Source organism: Culex pipiens, chromosome 2 (assembly GCF_016801865.2).
Source record: "Culex pipiens pallens isolate TS chromosome 2, TS_CPP_V2, whole genome shotgun sequence".
In the NCBI taxonomy this organism is placed as follows: Eukaryota; Metazoa; Arthropoda; class Insecta; order Diptera; family Culicidae; genus Culex; species Culex pipiens.
In genome coordinates, this window is record NC_068938.1 from 157,508,674 (window position 1) to 157,528,277 (window position 19,604).

General features: G+C 40.4%; 1 protein-coding gene and 1 long non-coding RNA gene across 2 annotated transcripts in view; one reads left to right on the plus strand and one right to left on the minus strand.

Moving 5' to 3' along the window:
• Positions 1 to 19,604, plus strand: part of LOC120424759 (putative uncharacterized protein DDB_G0282133) — a 509,335-nt gene that overhangs the window by 155,018 nt on the left and 334,713 nt on the right. The window lies entirely within an intron of this gene.
• LOC128092972 (uncharacterized) overlaps positions 15,195 to 19,604 on the minus strand; it is a 76,973-nt gene continuing 72,563 nt past the window's right edge. The window contains exon 3 of the long non-coding RNA XR_008212140.1: positions 15,195 to 15,351. This is a non-coding gene — a long non-coding RNA (uncharacterized LOC128092972). The remainder of the gene's footprint in view (positions 15,352 to 19,604) is intronic.

Consider the following 19,604-nt stretch of genomic DNA (forward strand, 5'->3'; position numbering starts at 1 on the left):
GAAAAGTTTTCTCATTCTAGAAGGGCCCGAACGCTTCGACACATTAGCTTTCGTGTCCCATCCGCCGGAGGAATCACTTTGCGGTCGGAGAATGGCAAATGAGTGCAGGTTTTGGGGGGGGAGGGGGGCGGATATTGTTACCACGTAACAGGAGTCACCCCGGGAAGCATTATAGCAGCCACCAAGAGGTTGTGGCGTTGAGTCCGACCCGCCTTTGTGGTGAGTTTAGAAAGCACGTCGCCATTTTTATTGGGCTTCCAACGAGACTGAAGGGACGGGGTCGGACATCCATCACGTACCGAGGCAGATGTCGTTGGTTTTGAAAAATAAGTTTTAGTTTTTCTTGAATAAGGTGACAAAACAGAGCACAGGTTTATTGGGAACATTACAATTTAATATGAAATTGTGATACACAACACCTGTCAAACACTCAAAGCAAACGGTTTAGAGCTAAATGATCTCAATTTTGACGATGACAATGAGATCATAGTGCTCTAGATTTTCTAATTTGCTCAAAGCAACTCAAAATCAGACGTGCATTGGTACTGCTCAGCACACGGCCAAGAATATCTCCTTCTTCAGAAAATCAGACAAATTCAGAAAATCTACAAAACTGACCATTCCCAGGCTACCTAAGCTGCTGCAGTCCGAACAAATCTGATAAGCTATCCCTGTGGGATTCGTGCAGTAATTCACTTTGACTGTTGTTGGTTTCTCCAATCAAATTCAGCCACGCGTGAGCAACGTGTTTTCGAATGAACGAGCCCCACTTTGAACCGTAATTGATTTACATTGGGGTCGAAGATTGAGATTGATTACGTACGCTGCGGTGGCGTTCTAAACGGTTCAATATGATGAATTAGGTGGCCGGGGATCGTGCTGGAATGTTTTATTACCAACAAGGTCTAAGATTGTGTACACGAGAAAAACACCCACAGCTAAACTTGGCTAACTTCATGAGCTTACGAACGTGGCCTTCGGCTGAACTTACCGAGCTTCTTTTTACGATTGTTCGAGTCGGAAAGTGCATCCAACTAGATCCGCCGGACCCGCCAAAAGTATTTCAGCGTAAGCTCCCGTTTACCTTTGGGAGCCTGTTTTACGAGCTCGGACCTGCCATGTTGCCAGTTTGTTCTAGGTCCCTTCTAGTTGCAGCAGAAGAGCTTTATCTTGCTATCGGGGATAACTTTTTTCGTCACTACCGCAGCGCGGTGTACTTGGGACGAGAACTACGACGACGACTACGGTGCTCATTACTCATGTCCGGTGTGAAAAGTTCGGGGTCCCGGGAACGCTAGCAAACGACAGACTAGAACCACGCCGGGCATGACAGCTGGAAAGTGTAGTCGTTTTGAGTTGAAAGGTAGGACTTTTTTTTTTGCTCGGTTCTTTTTCGTGCGCTGAATAATGAACTTTGTAGCAGCAGTGTACATGAAAGAGACAGTTCAGTAGCACATTTTTCATTTGTTTTTTGAAAAGGAAATATTCATGGGAAAACATGGAGTTGTCTAAATTTCTGAAAACTATTTAAAAAAGCTAAAGTAGCAGCTGAGGACTCTTATAATCTGGCCTGTTATTTCCTTGTCATTCATGAGAAGATGAGATCGGAAAAACATCATTATTTGGGACATTAGATGTCCAGCCACAATATTTTAAAGTCCTCCAGTTCTTGTGAAAACGCTACACATGTTACCAGAACAGCTTCTAGTTGTTCTCCAGCATGATGTCACCTGCCTTCTACTCAACAACAAGTAGTCTGCAATGTGTCCACCAAAAAAAAAATCGTACAAAACCACACCGAAACACATCCAGGATTACCCGGATCCAGGGCTGGGCCTCCTCCCGTGTGGAACCATCTTGCGAGCACAATTTAGCACAATTTTATGCACCCTTCGCTGAGCTGAAGCTCGAACAAAGCCCGCGCTCGCTCACCGTAGTAATGCAGGGTTTATGTACGAGCATAAAGAAATAGCGTAATAAAGCTCCACGCTCTCGCTCTCTCACTCAAGTTGTCCTTTTAATTTTGTCCTCTGTTGCAGGACGCCAACCGAGGGTTCATCATAAACTCGCTACTTCTGTCCCGTGGGCATTCAACTGCTTCATTTTATTGGTCCACGGAAAAGCAGACCGAGTGAAAAAACGGACGTTGTCCTTTTTGGAATTTTTAGATGGCTTCAGGATAGAGACGCTCCAGCGTGGACAAGATTTAGACAAAGTGTCCATATGGCTACTTAGCACCAGTAACAGCGGGTTTCCCCGAAAAGGGCTAGGACGAAGAGGTCTATAAAGATATTAGACGCACTGCAGGAGGCCGCTGGTGATGGCTGGAAAATTGTACTAAACGTAATGAGCATGATAAAGCCAGGAAGCGGAACCTTGTTTAATTAGTAAAAATATGTTCTGCCTTGTTTCCACTTGAAGCAGAAAAAGTGAGTATTTTGTTGGGCAGAAGCATGTGTCTTTTTACGTACTTTCGCCTCAAGTTTCGAACTCACGACCTTTGAATTTCAATTCCAAGCACCTAGTGTATCAGGCATACAGACCTTTTAAAAAAGCAATATTTTGATGTAGGGGATTTTTAGAAAATTAAAAGTACTCATGACAGTTAAATATCAATTTTATATTCATTTGAGATTTCTTAAAATTGCATTATTGAAGTATCTCTTAATTATTTCAGAAATGAAAAGAATTATTTATTTATTTTTTTGTCGCTACACGCAAATATGCAAAGAGGCACTTTCATTAATGAAATGTTCTTTACCAAGATAGTTTTACAATCATTAATGCTATATGATGGATAAAGAAAATTCATCCATATTAGTAAATTGTATTTTTTTTTTCAATCTGAAAATACTATTGAGCAATATTGACAAAGTGAACCATTTCCGAGTCATCGCCGCACTCAGTTTTATTGTCAAATCATATTTAAAATCTCATTTTCAAAGTAGAAAATGACAAGTTCCCTTTTTAACACTGGAACACCCAACGCATGTCTAACTTACTCGGACGCCCAACCCTGGCAGACGGTAATAACAAAATTCATGCCATTTCAATAACAAATACTGTTAAAATAACAGAAAATGTTATGGAATTTTCTTGAAAAATTATTTTTTGCATAAGGGTTCATTAACAGTTTATGTTATCATAACAAAATTTGTTATTGGTCTGATATTGGTTGAAAGCCAATACAACTTTGGAATAACATTTTTTGTTATGGAAGAATAACTCCAACTGTTATTGGGTTGATCGGATTAGTTGTTAAAATAACAAAAAATAATAACAAAGATTTGTTCGAAGAATAACTTAAAATGTTATTAGTCTGTTATTACAATAACAATCCAATAACAAAAAAATCATAACGGCGAATAACAAAACTTGTTATAAATAATACAAAATGTTATTGGCCTAGTATTTTCCAATATCAAAACTTGTTATTCCCACGTTATTTCCGTCTGCTCGGGAAGCCTCCCAAAAAAGTTGTAACAGTAACTTCAACTCACTGGTTCTCGGGCATAACTCAAGCAATCGAGACGATTCTTGTATCCAGTGATTTGTAAGAATGTCTAGATGATTCTAAAATTTTGCAAAACTTGATTTGAACAATTCTGTAATTTTTGCGACCGAAAATATCGATCAAACTTTTTCAAAACGACTGCAACCGCGGAATTTTTGGCGATTTTTTTTTACATGTGAACAAAAAAGTTGGAACGACGTTTTTAATCGCAAAAATTACAGATTTGATCAAATTTACTTCTGCAAAGTTCCAAGATCATCTAAACTAATTAAGAATCATCTAAAAGCATTAGAAATTAAGTTTTTTTTTAATTTTCAGAAAATCTTTAGTAATTTTTTTTTTGCTTTATGAGATTATACCAAGGTTTTGAAACAATGCTATTTTCAATGGTGATCTTTAGCCATGTTTTTAGCTAACATCCCTTGGATAACTGTTGTCGGCTGTGCTGATGATGTTGGTGGTGTCGATCAATTATGCGGAAAGCAATTTCCGTAACTTATATCTTTGAAAAATGTGCACGATTTTTATATGTCTCATAATACGATTTGGCAAACTTTGTAGCAACTTAAAAGCTTTCATTTTTAATGTTGAATCGTTCAACAAATCAATCATTAGTTAAAATATTTATTTTATTCGGAAAGTCTTTTCTGATCTATGGTCTAAAAAATCCATAGTGCCCCATTTGATTATAAATGCGTGAATCAACTTTATTAAACGAATTTTAAAAAGTTTACACTAGATTACACATTTTTTCTTCAAAAAATATATTTTGAGCATTATTTTTTTTCTGTTCCCTGATTTCACAAAATGAATTCACAGAATTTTCAAATCTCTGAAAATTTAATTTTTAACGTATTCTAACAATAAAATTAAAACTTGAAAAAGACACCACTGATTATCAACATCAAAATTAAATATCTCGATTACAGGGCAATTTTAAAACCAGATTCAACCTTCACTGCTTTATGTAGAATATCTCCTGTCAATTAAAAATTCATCCGTTTGCTCTATTCAGAGATTAGCTAAGCAAAAACGAAAAAAATCTATTTTACACTCGGGCAGGAAGGGGTTAATGGATCTTATTTTATTCGAGAAATTTTGAAAAAAAATCACAAAATTTTCAAATGTTTGAAAATTGAATCAACAGTTTATTCTAACGATAACATTTTAACTTGAATAAAGACAAATATGTGACATCAATTAAAAAAATCATATGTAGCTTTAAAAAAAATATAAATAATTATGGGGAACTGGAACAATGAAATCTGAAATTATCTCAAAATCATATGAAAGTTACAATAAAACATTGTAAAATTGATTTTAACTCAATCAATTAGTGATGCTGATTTTAAATCAATCAAACTCTGATGCTTTTGATTATTTTGAAGAAGGAAGATAAACAAAGTTTTTGAATATTCAAAACAGCATCACTTATCCAAACACAACATCCAGCAAAAGTGTACACAGCCAAAAAAGTAGTAATCCAGCTGCGTGTAAAAGGCCTGGGTGTAAAATAAATATTGCATTAGTTTATGCATTTTTACGTAATTTTACACCCTAAAATATGTAGCCCATCAGTATAGGGACGTGGCGTTACATCGTGCTGCCATCTGGTTTTTTTAAGTGCAAGAGTGGAAAAGTGCTGAGTCATCGTCTAAAAATAGACGGCATCCTATCTCGCCCAGCAAAATTATGTCGATAAAGTAGTCGGTTTCGATGAGAAAAAGTGGAAAACGTGGTCTAAAAATAGCGACGCCATCCCCCTATGGGAAACCTACTTGACCGAAATGTCAAGCTCATATATGCGTTTATCCTTACAGCTTTTCATCGGTCTGATGGCCGAGTGGGCTAAGGCGCCAGTCCTCATTGTTGGTGCTGGGTTTGATTCCCGTCGGTTGCTACTTTTTTTTTGTTTTTGCAAAAAATGTACATGCAGTGTGTAATATTAAGTGTTTATTTTGACAAAGGTGATGTGCATGCTTTTGCATGCGATTTTACCATCGGATTTTTTGCTGTGTAACTTCAATGGTGTTTTCGTTCACTTAATCAAGTTAAAAGATCAAAATGAGTATATAAAGAAGTATTGTTGAACATGTCAATTCTAGCGTACAAAAACGTTCTCAAAAAATGAGTATAATGCCAGTATCAATGAATATTTTAATAAAGATCCATTAGAGTAGACTTGAAACAAGTCGATAACGGGTATCATTTCCTTATGAACTATACCATAACATCTCGTAGGGGGAGAGGGGGTAATATGCACCCCCGGGGCAAAATGCACCACCTGCTATTCTCGGTATTGGGAAGAATTTTACGGGGAAAAAATTAAGAAATTGGAAGCCTCACATTGTGTCAAATGTCCCATATGCATTTTCATCGATTTCGAGTTATTGATGCAGTTTGGTTAAAAATTGTGTACTCTTTCGAAAGAGCCTATAACATCCAGTACTTTGTTCTAGAAATCAGGAGGAAATCCAGTTTTTTCGCGAAAACTTAACACGTAGCCTTATGTATGGGACAAACTTCAAATGCGTTTTTCTCAGCTTGCTGTTTTTGCATATGGGACATTTATGCGAACATGGGCAGTGTAACACAATTAAGCCAAATAGATTCGCAATATTTGATGAAAAGCATCCCCCGCATGCGGTTTGACTGCCCTAGATTCCAATTAAGCCGAGTCCATCCGCTACCAAAGTGTCAAAAGAACTCTTCAGTCCCAGAGGACGTCCAACTTTAATCGTTTTTCCCGGCTGAGTCTGTATGGCAGTAGTGGCTCTCAAATGTCCCAACAACATAAGCCGTTAAGCGGATTCCGAACATATTTGTGCAGTCCCTCTACATAACTGTCGGTTTCCGGTGACCTGGAGCAGACAGCAGTTTCCGGTGACCTGGAGCCCTCTCGTCGAGAGGTGAACTTTTTACGGTCGGATATGCAATTGAATTTTGCCACGGGTAGCATGAAAAAACCCGTAGTACGAAACGGGTTTCTCCTTGGAGCAAGAATATCCAATGAATGCCAGGTGAACTGAATGAGTCACCGTTTGGAACTGGTCCAACTGTGGAACTGGGTTGGCAGAATCGGTACTTTTCAGAGCATGAACTTCAAACAGAAATGCATTTGGTACGCCAAGCGATGCGGGCAGTTGAATGAAATACATTCCCACTGAAAAGTATTTCTAGCAACACTGCCAAAACCATCATCGTGGCAACCAAAAAGGGCACTGGCTGGCAGCAGCGGTAGAAAATGGCTCGGGTCCGAATTATCCTCGTGTCCCTCATACAATATTTATACGGTGACATGAACTTTTGTTTCAAATTCGGTTTAGTATCTCATACATAAATGTACCCTCCGTCGTCGTCACCGTGACTGTTGCCATCATTGGAGCCATCCCTAGTAACATTTTTAAACTTACAGGTTTTATCATGGTTCTGGAAACCCTCTTACGGCCTAATTAGGCTTTTATGGCCTACTTAAAACCCAAAATGTTACTAGGGATGCTTCTTCTGTTGGGCTTTAATGTTCAACAAAAAAAAAAGTTGGATTAAAGCCCTTTTTGACGAAATAAAAATTGATAAAAAATATTTCAATTTCTTGTATGCAGTAGCTCCGCCAAACTCGATGGCTAAATCCATCGAAGTTTGAATGATCCATTCTCAATAAACAAAATATCAAAATATTTTCCTACGACGCCAATCAATCCCAATTCCCGCCTCGTTCGAGACTTATCATAAATTACCATCGTTTGTCATTAATCCTCTCCACGCCCCGTGGAAATTCATCTCCCTCCCATCACTCCCACTTTAAAGCGACGCTTTGTCGCCAGCCGGTTGTTCCAACTTTGGTGGTTTTCCCCCGGAAAACACAAATTGACACTCGAAAGCTTTCGTCCGGCCTCGTCCTTGCAGCACTCGTCGTCTCAACCGCCATAAATAAAGCCGGTGACGGTGGTGGTCGGTGACGATGATGATGATGATGATGATATCAGGGGATGAAAATTTTCCTAGTTTTTCCCTGGTGCGGTAACACTTTATCGTCAGCTTTTTTTTCTGTTTGTTTGTGGGAAAGTGGAAGGCGCACTTACTCACTCACTCACTCACTCTTAGGACGATGAAGTGAGATAAACCTACCGAACGAAATAACTTGTCATTCTGACATCGTTTTGCTTTTTGCCATTCTGGCCAGGATGTCGTTACGTAACGCATTTGGATAGCATTGTGGATGTCCTTGGCTATCCAGACAAGAAAAAGTCTTGTGTTGTTGTTGAGTTTTGTTCATCATTTAAATTCAGTGGTTGTGCAGGAAAAAAATCGTTGTCCCGCCAAACTTTGGAATTGATCAGCAGTTGATATTCATGCACAAGGTCCATTCAACAAAGCAAAAAATAACAAAAACAATCTGACTTGGTATCGTAATGATGAGGGATTTCGAATCTTTTTGAAGTATCATCCCAGCTCGTATCAAAATAAATCGATGTTTCTATGTTCTCTCGTACTAACTACACAGTAAAAAAAGTAAAAAAAAAAAAAAAAAAAGATATAAGCTTATTACATTGCTCATAACTGAAAACATCATATTTTTTCAGTGTAGTATAGTAACCTGGATAGTAAATTAGCTTATATCTGTAAGTCCATACATCCAATTGAAATGTGGTCAAAGACAAACTTATGGGAAATTGGACGAGCTTTCCGGTAAAAATATTTACGAGACTGAAAAATCAAGTCTGTCATATAGAAATTGCCAAAACCCATCAAAAAACCTATTTTTTCAACATTTTTATTTTTAAAACCGCTGTAACTTCACAAGGATTGGACTTAGGACAGTAGTCAATATGGAGACTTTTATGTAAAATTGTCTGGAGAATCGATTCCCGTATTCGGTTTTTGAAAATTTTGACGTTTAGAGCACTTTTCAAAAAAACAGTTCCAGTAAATGATTTTTGTATTTTTTTAGGTGAGATGCTCCATCCTGCATTTTTCGTGAGTCTTTTTGTAACATCTTAGGCTATTTTCACAAAAATTTTGAACGAAAAAAAATCGTGGGCTCCCCCTCAAATTTGACTTTTAAACTTAAAAATCAAAAAATCTCATAAAAGTTGAGTGTTTTTTTCTTTCAGTGTATTTTTATCGAAAAGCCCGTCAAATTTCCTACAAGTTTGTCTTTGATCATTTTTTGATACGATGCAACGGCTTCGAGATACAGAAATATTTATATTCCGAATTACAAAAATATTTAAAACACTTACGCCCTTCTCAAATGTCATTATTGTGTGGAACTGGCTCCATATACATAAAAATGGCTTATATAAGCGTAGGATAACATGTTTACAAAGTTTCATTGAAATCGGAGAGGGTCGGGTACAACCGATTCCCTATTTGGCATGGAATTGCTCTATAATAAAAGAGTGTCCATTAAGTTGCCAAAATATGAGCCTTTCTAAAAAAAAAAAAACTTGTTCCACAAGTGAAATATTGTTGTATGAGCTAATTTAGGACTTTGGGTCAAATATGAGCAAAATAGGTCAACATTCACCCATTGATACTTGTAGGTGCAGATTGTATATGAGAAAAATCGCAAAAAAAAATATGAAAACCATCTTTTCTTACGGTTTTGTCTGCAGAGTGCTTCCATTCGATTTTTTTTCCAAAATTGATATTCTTATAGGAAATTGTGGTAAGAATGGTGGTAAGAAGTACCTTTTTTCCACGCAAAGACATCCACAAAGCCACTTGGGTATCGCCAAATGGAAGAACGAAAAATCAAATCGACCACGTTTTAATCGACGGACGATTCTTCTCGTACATTACGAACGTTCGCACGTATCGCGGTGCGAATATCGATTCGGACCACTACCTGGTAGGAGCATGCATGCGCTCAAAATTGTCGACGGTCTGCTACCAGCGACGAAGCCCTCCGACACCTCCGCTGAACGTCGAGCGTTTGCAGGATAGCGAAGTGGCTGATAGTTACGCGCAGCAGCTGGAGGCGAATCTGCCAAGTGAGGAAGAACTAGGCGCTGCTTCTCTCGAGGATGGCTGGAGTATGATTTGCTCAGCCATCGGTAGTGTCGCTGAAACTTCATTAGGTAGGGTGTAACGAGTCAGGAAAAACGATTGGTACGACGACGAGTGCCAACGATTATCGTGCGAGAAGAAAGCTGCTTTCAACAGAAAGCTGCAGACCGGTACGATAGAGGACGAGGATCGATACAAACAGGCAAGGGAACGACAAACCGCGGTCTTCAAGATAAAGAAGCGCCAGCAAGAAGACCGGGACCGCGACGAGATGGAGCGGCTGTTCCTTGCAAACGAGACGCGGAAGTTCTACGGGAAGATAAACCAGTTCCGGAAAGGCTTCGTGCCGCGAGCCGAGAAGTGCCGGGACGCAGAGGGAAATCTTCTCGTGAACAGAAACGAGGCGATACGCAGGTGGAAGCAGTACTTCAATGAACACCTCAACGGCGAAACAGCAGACGGAGACGGCATAGAAGTTAACCTTGGAGCTCCCGGAGCTGATGACCAGTTCCCGGCTCCCGATCTCTGGATGGTTAAGAAGGAGATCAAGGAGCTGAAGAACAACAGAGCCGCCGGTAAAGATCGGTTGCCGAGCGAGCTTTTCAAATATGGAGGAGAGAAACTGGCTAGGGCGCTCCACAAGGTAATTTCTATGATCTGGGATGAGGAAAATCTACCGGAACAATGGATGGAGGGGGTTATATGCCCCATCTACAAAAAGGGCGATAAGTTGGATTGCTGTAACTACCGCGGCATAACTCTTATCAATGCTGCCTATAAAGTACTCTCCCAGATCCTCTGCCGTCAGCTATCACCCCACGCAAAAAGGTTCGTGGGGCCCTACCAAGCGGGCTTCACGGGCGCGCGAGCCACCACGGACCAGATATTTTGCCTCCGGCAGATCCTTGAGAAATGCCGCGAGTACAACGTGCCCACACATCACATTTTCATTGACTTCAAGGCAGCCTATGACACGGTCGACCGCGAGCAGCTATGGCAGATTATGCACGACAACGGTTTTCCGGACAAACTGACACGGCTGGTCAAGGCAACCATGGAGCGAGTAATGTGCTTTGTGCGTGTTTCGGGGGAATTATCGGAACCCTTTGAGTCACGGCGAGGGTTACGACAGGGTGATGGCTTATCTTGTCTTCTGTTCAACATCGCCCTAGAAGGTGTTATACGAAGAGCGGGCATTGACACGAGTGGCACGATATTCTTCAAGTCGGTTCAACTGCTTGGTTTTGCTGATGACATCGATATTATAGCGAGAAGTCAAGAGAAGGTGATGGAAATCTACACCGGACTGAAAGCAGCAGCCATGCAGATTGGACTGGCGATGAATGCGACGAAAACAAAGTACATGAGAGGTCGAGGCTCCAAAGACGGGGGCCCCCCGTGTCTGACTCCCCTAGCATGAACCACGAGCCCCTAGCATGAACCACGAGCTGCACGCTTTGCTTGGAGGTCCGACTATCGTCCAAGAGGCGAAGGTCGGCCGACTTAGGTGGGCTGGTCACGTTGCGAGATTGCACGATGACAGTCCCGTTAAAATGATCTTCGACCGCGATCAACTGGAAGGCGGTAGAGGACGAAAACCGGGAGCACAGCGAGCACGATGGGGTGATCAAGTCAGGCGAGATATCCGGAAAATCTGCAACTTAGAAGATTGGAGACAAACAGCCCAGGATCGAGAAATATGGAGGCGTCTCCTTGTCACAGCACGGACTTCCCTCGGAGCCCTATGCTGATTGGTAGGATAACATGTTTACAAAGTTTCATTGAAATCGGAGAGGGTCGGGTACAACCGATTCCCTATTTGGCATGGAATTGCTCTATAATAAAAGAGTGTCCATTAAGTTGCCAAAATATGAGCCTTTCTAAAAAAAAAAAAAACTTGTTCCACAAGTGAAATATTGTTGTATGAGCTAATTTAGGACTTTGGGTCAAATATGAGCAAAATAGGTCAACATTCACCCATTGATACTTGTAGGTGCAGATTGTATATGAGAAAAATCGCAAAAAAAAAATATGAAAACCATCTTTTCTTACGGTTTTGTCTGCAGAGTGCTTCCATTCGATTTTTTTTCCAAAATTGATATTCTTATAGGAAATTGTGGTAAGAATGGTGGTAAGAAGTACCTTTTTTCCACGCAAAGACATCCACAAAGCCACTTGGGTATCGCCAAATGGAAGAACGAAAAATCAAATCGACCACGTTTTAATCGACGGACGATTCTTCTCGTACATTACGAACGTTCGCACGTATCGCGGTGCGAATATCGATTCGGACCACTACCTGGTAGGAGCATGCATGCGCTCAAAATTGTCGACGGTCTGCTACCAGCGACGAAGCCCTCCGACACCTCCGCTGAACGTCGAGCGTTTGCAGGATAGCGAAGTGGCTGATAGTTACGCGCAGCAGCTGGAGGCGAATCTGCCAAGTGAGGAAGAACTAGGCGCTGCTTCTCTCGAGGATGGCTGGAGTATGATTTGCTCAGCCATCGGTAGTGTCGCTGAAACTTCATTAGGTAGGGTGTAACGAGTCAGGAAAAACGATTGGTACGACGACGAGTGCCAACGATTATCGTGCGAGAAGAAAGCTGCTTTCAACAGAAAGCTGCAGACCGGTACGATAGAGGACGAGGATCGATACAAACAGGCAAGGGAACGACAAACCGCGGTCTTCAAGATAAAGAAGCGCCAGCAAGAAGACCGGGACCGCGACGAGATGGAGCGGCTGTTCCTTGCAAACGAGACGCGGAAGTTCTACGGGAAGATAAACCAGTTCCGGAAAGGCTTCGTGCCGCGAGCCGAGAAGTGCCGGGACGCAGAGGGAAATCTTCTCGTGAACAGAAACGAGGCGATACGCAGGTGGAAGCAGTACTTCAATGAACACCTCAACGGCGAAACAGCAGACGGAGACGGCATAGAAGTTAACCTTGGAGCTCCCGGAGCTGATGACCAGTTCCCGGCTCCCGATCTCTGGATGGTTAAGAAGGAGATCAAGGAGCTGAAGAACAACAGAGCCGCCGGTAAAGATCGGTTGCCGAGCGAGCTTTTCAAATATGGAGGAGAGAAACTGGCTAGGGCGCTCCACAAGGTAATTTCTATGATCTGGGATGAGGAAAATCTACCGGAACAATGGATGGAGGGGGTTATATGCCCCATCTACAAAAAGGGCGATAAGTTGGATTGCTGTAACTACCGCGGCATAACTCTTATCAATGCTGCCTATAAAGTACTCTCCCAGATCCTCTGCCGTCAGCTATCACCCCACGCAAAAAGGTTCGTGGGGCCCTACCAAGCGGGCTTCACGGGCGCGCGAGCCACCACGGACCAGATATTTTGCCTCCGGCAGATCCTTGAGAAATGCCGCGAGTACAACGTGCCCACACATCACATTTTCATTGACTTCAAGGCAGCCTATGACACGGTCGACCGCGAGCAGCTATGGCAGATTATGCACGACAACGGTTTTCCGGACAAACTGACACGGCTGGTCAAGGCAACCATGGAGCGAGTAATGTGCTTTGTGCGTGTTTCGGGGGAATTATCGGAACCCTTTGAGTCACGGCGAGGGTTACGACAGGGTGATGGCTTATCTTGTCTTCTGTTCAACATCGCCCTAGAAGGTGTTATACGAAGAGCGGGCATTGACACGAGTGGCACGATATTCTTCAAGTCGGTTCAACTGCTTGGTTTTGCTGATGACATCGATATTATAGCGAGAAGTCAAGAGAAGGTGATGGAAATCTACACCGGACTGAAAGCAGCAGCCATGCAGATTGGACTGGCGATGAATGCGACGAAAACAAAGTACATGAGAGGTCGAGGCTCCAAAGACGGGGGCCCCCCGTGTCTGACTCCCCTAGCATGAACCACGAGCCCCTAGCATGAACCACGAGCTGCACGCTTTGCTTGGAGGTCCGACTATCGTCCAAGAGGCGAAGGTCGGCCGACTTAGGTGGGCTGGTCACGTTGCGAGATTGCACGATGACAGTCCCGTTAAAATGATCTTCGACCGCGATCAACTGGAAGGCGGTAGAGGACGAAAACCGGGAGCACAGCGAGCACGATGGGGTGATCAAGTCAGGCGAGATATCCGGAAAATCTGCAACTTAGAAGATTGGAGACAAACAGCCCAGGATCGAGAAATATGGAGGCGTCTCCTTGTCACAGCACGGACTTCCCTCGGAGCCCTATGCTGATTGGTATGGTATGTATAGGAAATTTAATGCTCTACTACTTTGCCTCACATGCACAAGTTCTAAAAATGGATCCTTAATCGACACCTTAGGGAGGCGACCTATGGAATGTTAACATTAACCTAAACATGTTAACATTAGTTGAGTGAAAAACTGCCACTGAATCCGCTTTGTAAATGCCGGCCCCGATACTCTTCACGGGTGTTCCCCTCAGGAACTGGGAAAGATTTACTTACTTTACTTAAAGTTTATTAGCGATTTAAAAAATGCATTTTTGTATAAAAACATATTTGTCACCAACTTTAGGCTCGGGTATCAATGGGTTAATCTCAACCAATTTTGTTCAAAATTGGCATAGATGCTTACAATAATCTAAAAAAGCAATTTCCGCTTGTGGAGCAGGGAGTCATTTTTTCTGGGCACCCTAGTGCCCATCCTGGTTTATCCATAAATGAAAACAAAAAATCATTTTTCAATCGTCGATATTTCAGACACATCATAGTTTCATATGGATTATGCCTCAATGCAGAACACATTAACAAATGATATGCCCACATTTTAGCATTCAATCCAAATCAATAAATAAGAACATTCCATCACAAAATCTCGTGTGGGAAAAGTCCTGTAAATGACATCCGTTTACACCCAAAATGTCACGTTCACTCACCCTTAATATCCAGGAAAAAAAAGATTAATGATCCCTCCCATAAAAGAGAACGCATTTCCGGACCAACAAAAACACGTCCAATCCGAAGAGATCATATATTTCCACGCCGCGCGACTTCCGAGAGGCCCTTTCACGCGCTGGCACTCATGTAGCAGGTCATTTTCCCAAGCCACACGCCAATAAAAGCTGGCCTAAAAGAGGCCGGAACATTTAGTCCTCTCGTTATTCGCGGCCCGGTCTTCAAATGCAAGGAAACCAACAACAACAAAAAAAAAGTTGTCGAATTGACACCAGAGGGCCAAACCTTCGACATGTTTTACAATCCGGCCGCGAAGAACCGCCAAGAAAGTGCGTCCTTCCTTTTTTCCCGGTTTTATTGCGGATTTTTATTTTCCCAGCCCCAAATGTGTCTCAACAAGACCTGTTTTCCCTCTCCCCATAAAGTGGATTCACCCGCCCAGGCCACGTGGATGATAAGTGTCGTAATTTTCTTTTTTCTCCGCAGTTTTTGCGTTGTGTTTTTTTTTTTCAGGGGGTTTCCACCCTTCAAACCACCAGCACCGTTACGACTGCTTTTTGTAGTCCGAATATTAGAGTGAAATAAAAATTTTATTCATTCTGATCCGGGGACATTCCCCCTTGCTGTCCAGCAGTCTCACATTACCAACTTCTCACTGCGGAAAATAATTTTCCACGCAGCATTAAGAGACGACAAAACGATGGGAAAAAATGACAATTTTATTTGCCGCTGGCTCGAGTGGTCCACTTTAATTTTCAGTTTGAATAGCAAAAGTCCGAGCGATAAAAGAACCCGGAAAAGCGTTCCACAATTTATGTGCAGTCCGCGATGAATGGGCATAACGGTTGAAGTATTTCCGGAGCGGGGCACACTTACCATCTACCAGGCTTTCGTCAAAAAACTTGCGACATCATTGTATCGTTTTTCATTCCTGTGGAGAAAAAAGAGAGAGAGAGAGAAATGGGAAAGTAAGAAAACTGTTATTGTATTTTGATGGGCGGTGTTTGAGCAAGAAAGATGTTTACGGACGGAGATTGATTGGAAACGATTTTTATTCAATGTTTACTGTGGAGTTGGATTTGGGGATGAGAGGTTCAGGGATCCAACAAGTGTGTAATTTGAAATATAGTTTGAAATATGTAAATGTTATTGTTCATATCAGCGATTTCACGTCAAACCAACAAGATCTAGATCAAAAGTGAATTGGTTCAAATTTTGCCTTGGAGTTCCTTGGACTCACAATCCGGAGGTCACCGGATCGAATCCCGAGGCGGACGCAATACCTTCACACTTAGGAGACCCGGGAGGCGGAGTCTTGTCGCAAAAAGAACGATACACGCGGTGAATCCGTTGAGGAAACCGCAAGGTTTAAGAGGGCCACATTATATAGTGTTACGTCGATTCCGTTTTTTTTTTTGCCGAAACAGAAAGTTTTTAAAAAATGCGTTTTTTACAATTTTCTTATTTATTTAAAAAAAATATATCTTCGAAACGGCCAAGTCAATTTTAGCTCGCCGTGATGAAAAAGAAAGGTCATTTATTGGGCTTTTAATGAAAAACACTAAGACATTCGAAAAACATAGCTGAATACACTTATAGAACAAACGCAAGCATTATTTGACCGATTCTAAGCAATTGTTTACCAAGCAGTCATTTTTTCAAATTGAACTTTGGATGATAATTTTCTATGTTTTCCTACTTTTTGAACCACACAAAAAACATACTTTCACATCAAAGTTCCTATGCTCAAAATATCTGTGAGCAGAAGTTGTAAAATGTATAAGGGTAATTCTCTACCAACTCACACGAAATCGGGAAAAATTGCCCCGACCCCTCTTAGATTTGCGTGAAACTTTGTCCTAAGGGGTAACTTTTGTCCCTGATCAAGAATCTGAGGTCCGTTTTTGATATCTCGTGACGGAGGGGCGGTACGACCCCTTCCATTTTTGAACATGCGAAAAAAGAGGTGTTTTCAATAATTTGCAGCCTGTAACGGTGATGAGATTGAAATTTGGTGTCAAAGGGACTTTTATGTTAAATTAGACGCCCGATTTGATGGCGTACTCAGAATTCCGAAAAAACGTTTTTTTCATCGAAAAAAACACTAAAAAAGTTTTAAAAATTCTCCCGTTTTCGGTTACTTGACTGTAAAATTTTTTGGAACGTGTCATTTTATGGGAAATTTAATGTACTTTTCGAATCTATATTGACCCAGAAGGGTCATTTTTTTATTTAGAATAAAATCTTTCATTTTAAAATTTCGTGTTTTTTCTAACTTTGCAGGGTTGGTTTTTAGAGTGTAACAATGTTCTACAAAGTTGTAGAGCAAACAATTACAAAAATTTTGATATATAGACATAAGGGGTTTGCTTATAAACATCACGAGTTATCGCGATTTTACGAAAAAAAGTTTTGAAAAAGTTACTTATAAATGCTGTAAATTTTTAATTCTGCCACATTAAAAAAATGCTCAAATTAATGGTTGGAAAGCAGATATTTATTCATTCTAAACGGAATTTTAAAGTAAAATGAATCTTTTATAAGCCCATTTACTGCCCATGTTCGCATAAATGTCCCATGTGCAAAAACAGCTAGCTGAGAAAAACGCATTTTAAGTTTGTCCCATACATAAGGCTACGTGTTAACGTCACGATTTTCTCCTCTATAGTGGTTCGTGAAATCGGATTTTCATCATATTTCGGATTCTCTTCGTATTCAAAAAACTTTTAAAATGCTTCTTAGATACCGAACATCAGCGGATGTCCGCTTAAGCTGTGATACTAGAATGAGTAACGCCTCCTTTCCTCTAACTATCCCCCATCTATTAGCAATTTCAAAGGTTATTTTGTAACTTTTTTTCCTTTAGTAAATTTACTCGATTCTTAAAGCACCCGCAAACTCTGTTCCCAACTTTGAATTAATCAGCTCTACATCTCAGTCTCAGTCTACATCTCAGCTGAGGATAGTAACTTCACTCAAGTAATGCTTAAACAACGAAATAAATGAAATGAAAAAAAAATTCAATCGAAAATTGGCCAAAAGGATCCAGAGTTACGACTGACGCAAGTTTGCGTTGTCCCGTCATGTCAATTTTTTGGTCAAGACACGAATAATAAGTGTTAATTTTTCGTGTCTAGAAGTAATTTGTGTAACAGGCCAGTTTTTGATCAATCTAAACTAAATCGAATCCAAATTTGCCTGTTGATTTTCCTGATTTTCAAAGGGATATGGCGCCTGAATGGAAAAACCACCATGAAAGGATTATTAAGTTCAATCAACTAGTCAAATTTATCTAATTTGGGATCGCTGAACTCGGAAATGACCTCATAGCTACTCCAAAGTATTCAGAGAATGAGCATTTCTAGATGGCGAAGCTAGAATATTGGAAGTTTTTATACAGAAATGTAACAGGCAGTCAACAGCTATAAAAGTACCCCAAACATAACTTTTCTCCAAAACTTAACCCTGGATTGCTACGTTCATAAAACTGATATTTGGAGGTTTTGGTGTCATTGACAATGTTGCTTGGATTGGCAAGTCCTCCTACTTTAAAAAAATCACAAAAATATTCGTGGAAAGTTAGATTTCCAAAATCACCCTAATCGTGAACCACCCTAATTTTCAACCAAATCAAAAGTTGCCCCTTTCCAAATGCAAAAACTGAACCCCTGATAACAAGAAATGTTTTTTTTTTTTATGCAAAGTTGAACTTTTTTTGGACTGCAAAACATCTGAACTATTGTAAAATGCATTGTAAAACGCATGTTTTTTTCATTATTAGTTTAATACCGCGGCTTTGAAATTTTATTTTTTTATCTTGTTTTAAAATTAAAAATTCATTGTTTCATCTGTGGAATGTTTTCCTGGTACAGTCCAAACTTGATTATCCGAAGGCCTCGGAAAAATTTCACTTCGGATAATCGAATCGCGAAAATATTTTTTTTTTCTTGTCTAATTTTTTACTGTCGAGCTTAAGTATGACTCCTAAGCTACGTTAAAGTGATTTAGAATTATTAAATCCAAGATGGCGGTCAAAATGGTGATGACAAAAAATTGAAAAAATGCATTTTATTATTTAATAATCAACTATTCAAATTTGACTAAAATGGGGTCGCAGAACTCGAATTTGATGTTTAAAACAAGATAATGAAAAAAAACGGAAATAAATATATCCCACACAAACCTTCGGATAATAGAGGCTTCGGATAATCGATATTCAAGGTTATAAAAAACTTCCGTCATCTTTCGTACAGTATTGAAGAACAAAGTCTTTTAAAATATCTCAAATAAGGGAAAGTCCAATTGATAAAAAAAAGTCATAAACCTCGTTGGTTGCGTGCTACCTTGTAACACATGAAGAAGACTTGTCTCAAGATAGCATCACACAAGCGACGCTTCATCATTGCTCATCTATTAAACAAATAACAAATGCGTTGGAGTAAATAAACGTCATAAACTTATTACTGTGTCATTTGTCAAAATAATTAACTGAATCAGATAATTTATGTGGGACGAATTTTGGATTTCATTTTTCATCCCATTTATGCAGAGACCAGTATGCCATAGGTCCGTTTTTCATTTTTCATGCCAGAAGCAATGCTGATGTTCTAATTTTAATATGCAAATGTCCTTCAAATGTGCAGTCCCGGGCCTCTGATCACATTTAGTGCAAAAGTCACTGCAGCTCGCGAGTACAGCAGTATAACTGAATTATGTCAGCACAAACATAAAAAATGCATGATGTGATGCACGTCAACAGTAAAAAATTAGAATGGAAAATAACAATATAACTTTTCACCTACTTCGAAAATCAAAAAGATTCATAAACTAATACGATACTTTCTATAAGTCAATTAAATTAAATTACAAATGAATGATTTTCACAGTGCCACAGAAAATAACGGTTTAAAGTGGTTCCAGGATAGAACCATTCGCCAAAACTACCCTACCCCAGCAGACGAAGCATCATCTATGCTCTGAGTCACGTTCGCAATCATCCTCCTGGACTAGACAAGTCAGACAGCAGAAGTCTCGTTGGAAGCAGCGAAATGTTACTTAACTTTCTGAACTCCGCAATTCGGTGCGACAAATGTAAAAAAGCTTCTTTTTTCTGTCGTCTTGTCCCATGAATCAGCTAAAAAACTACCAGAGGAGTTGCTTTCTGGCGAGAGGGTTGAAAACAAA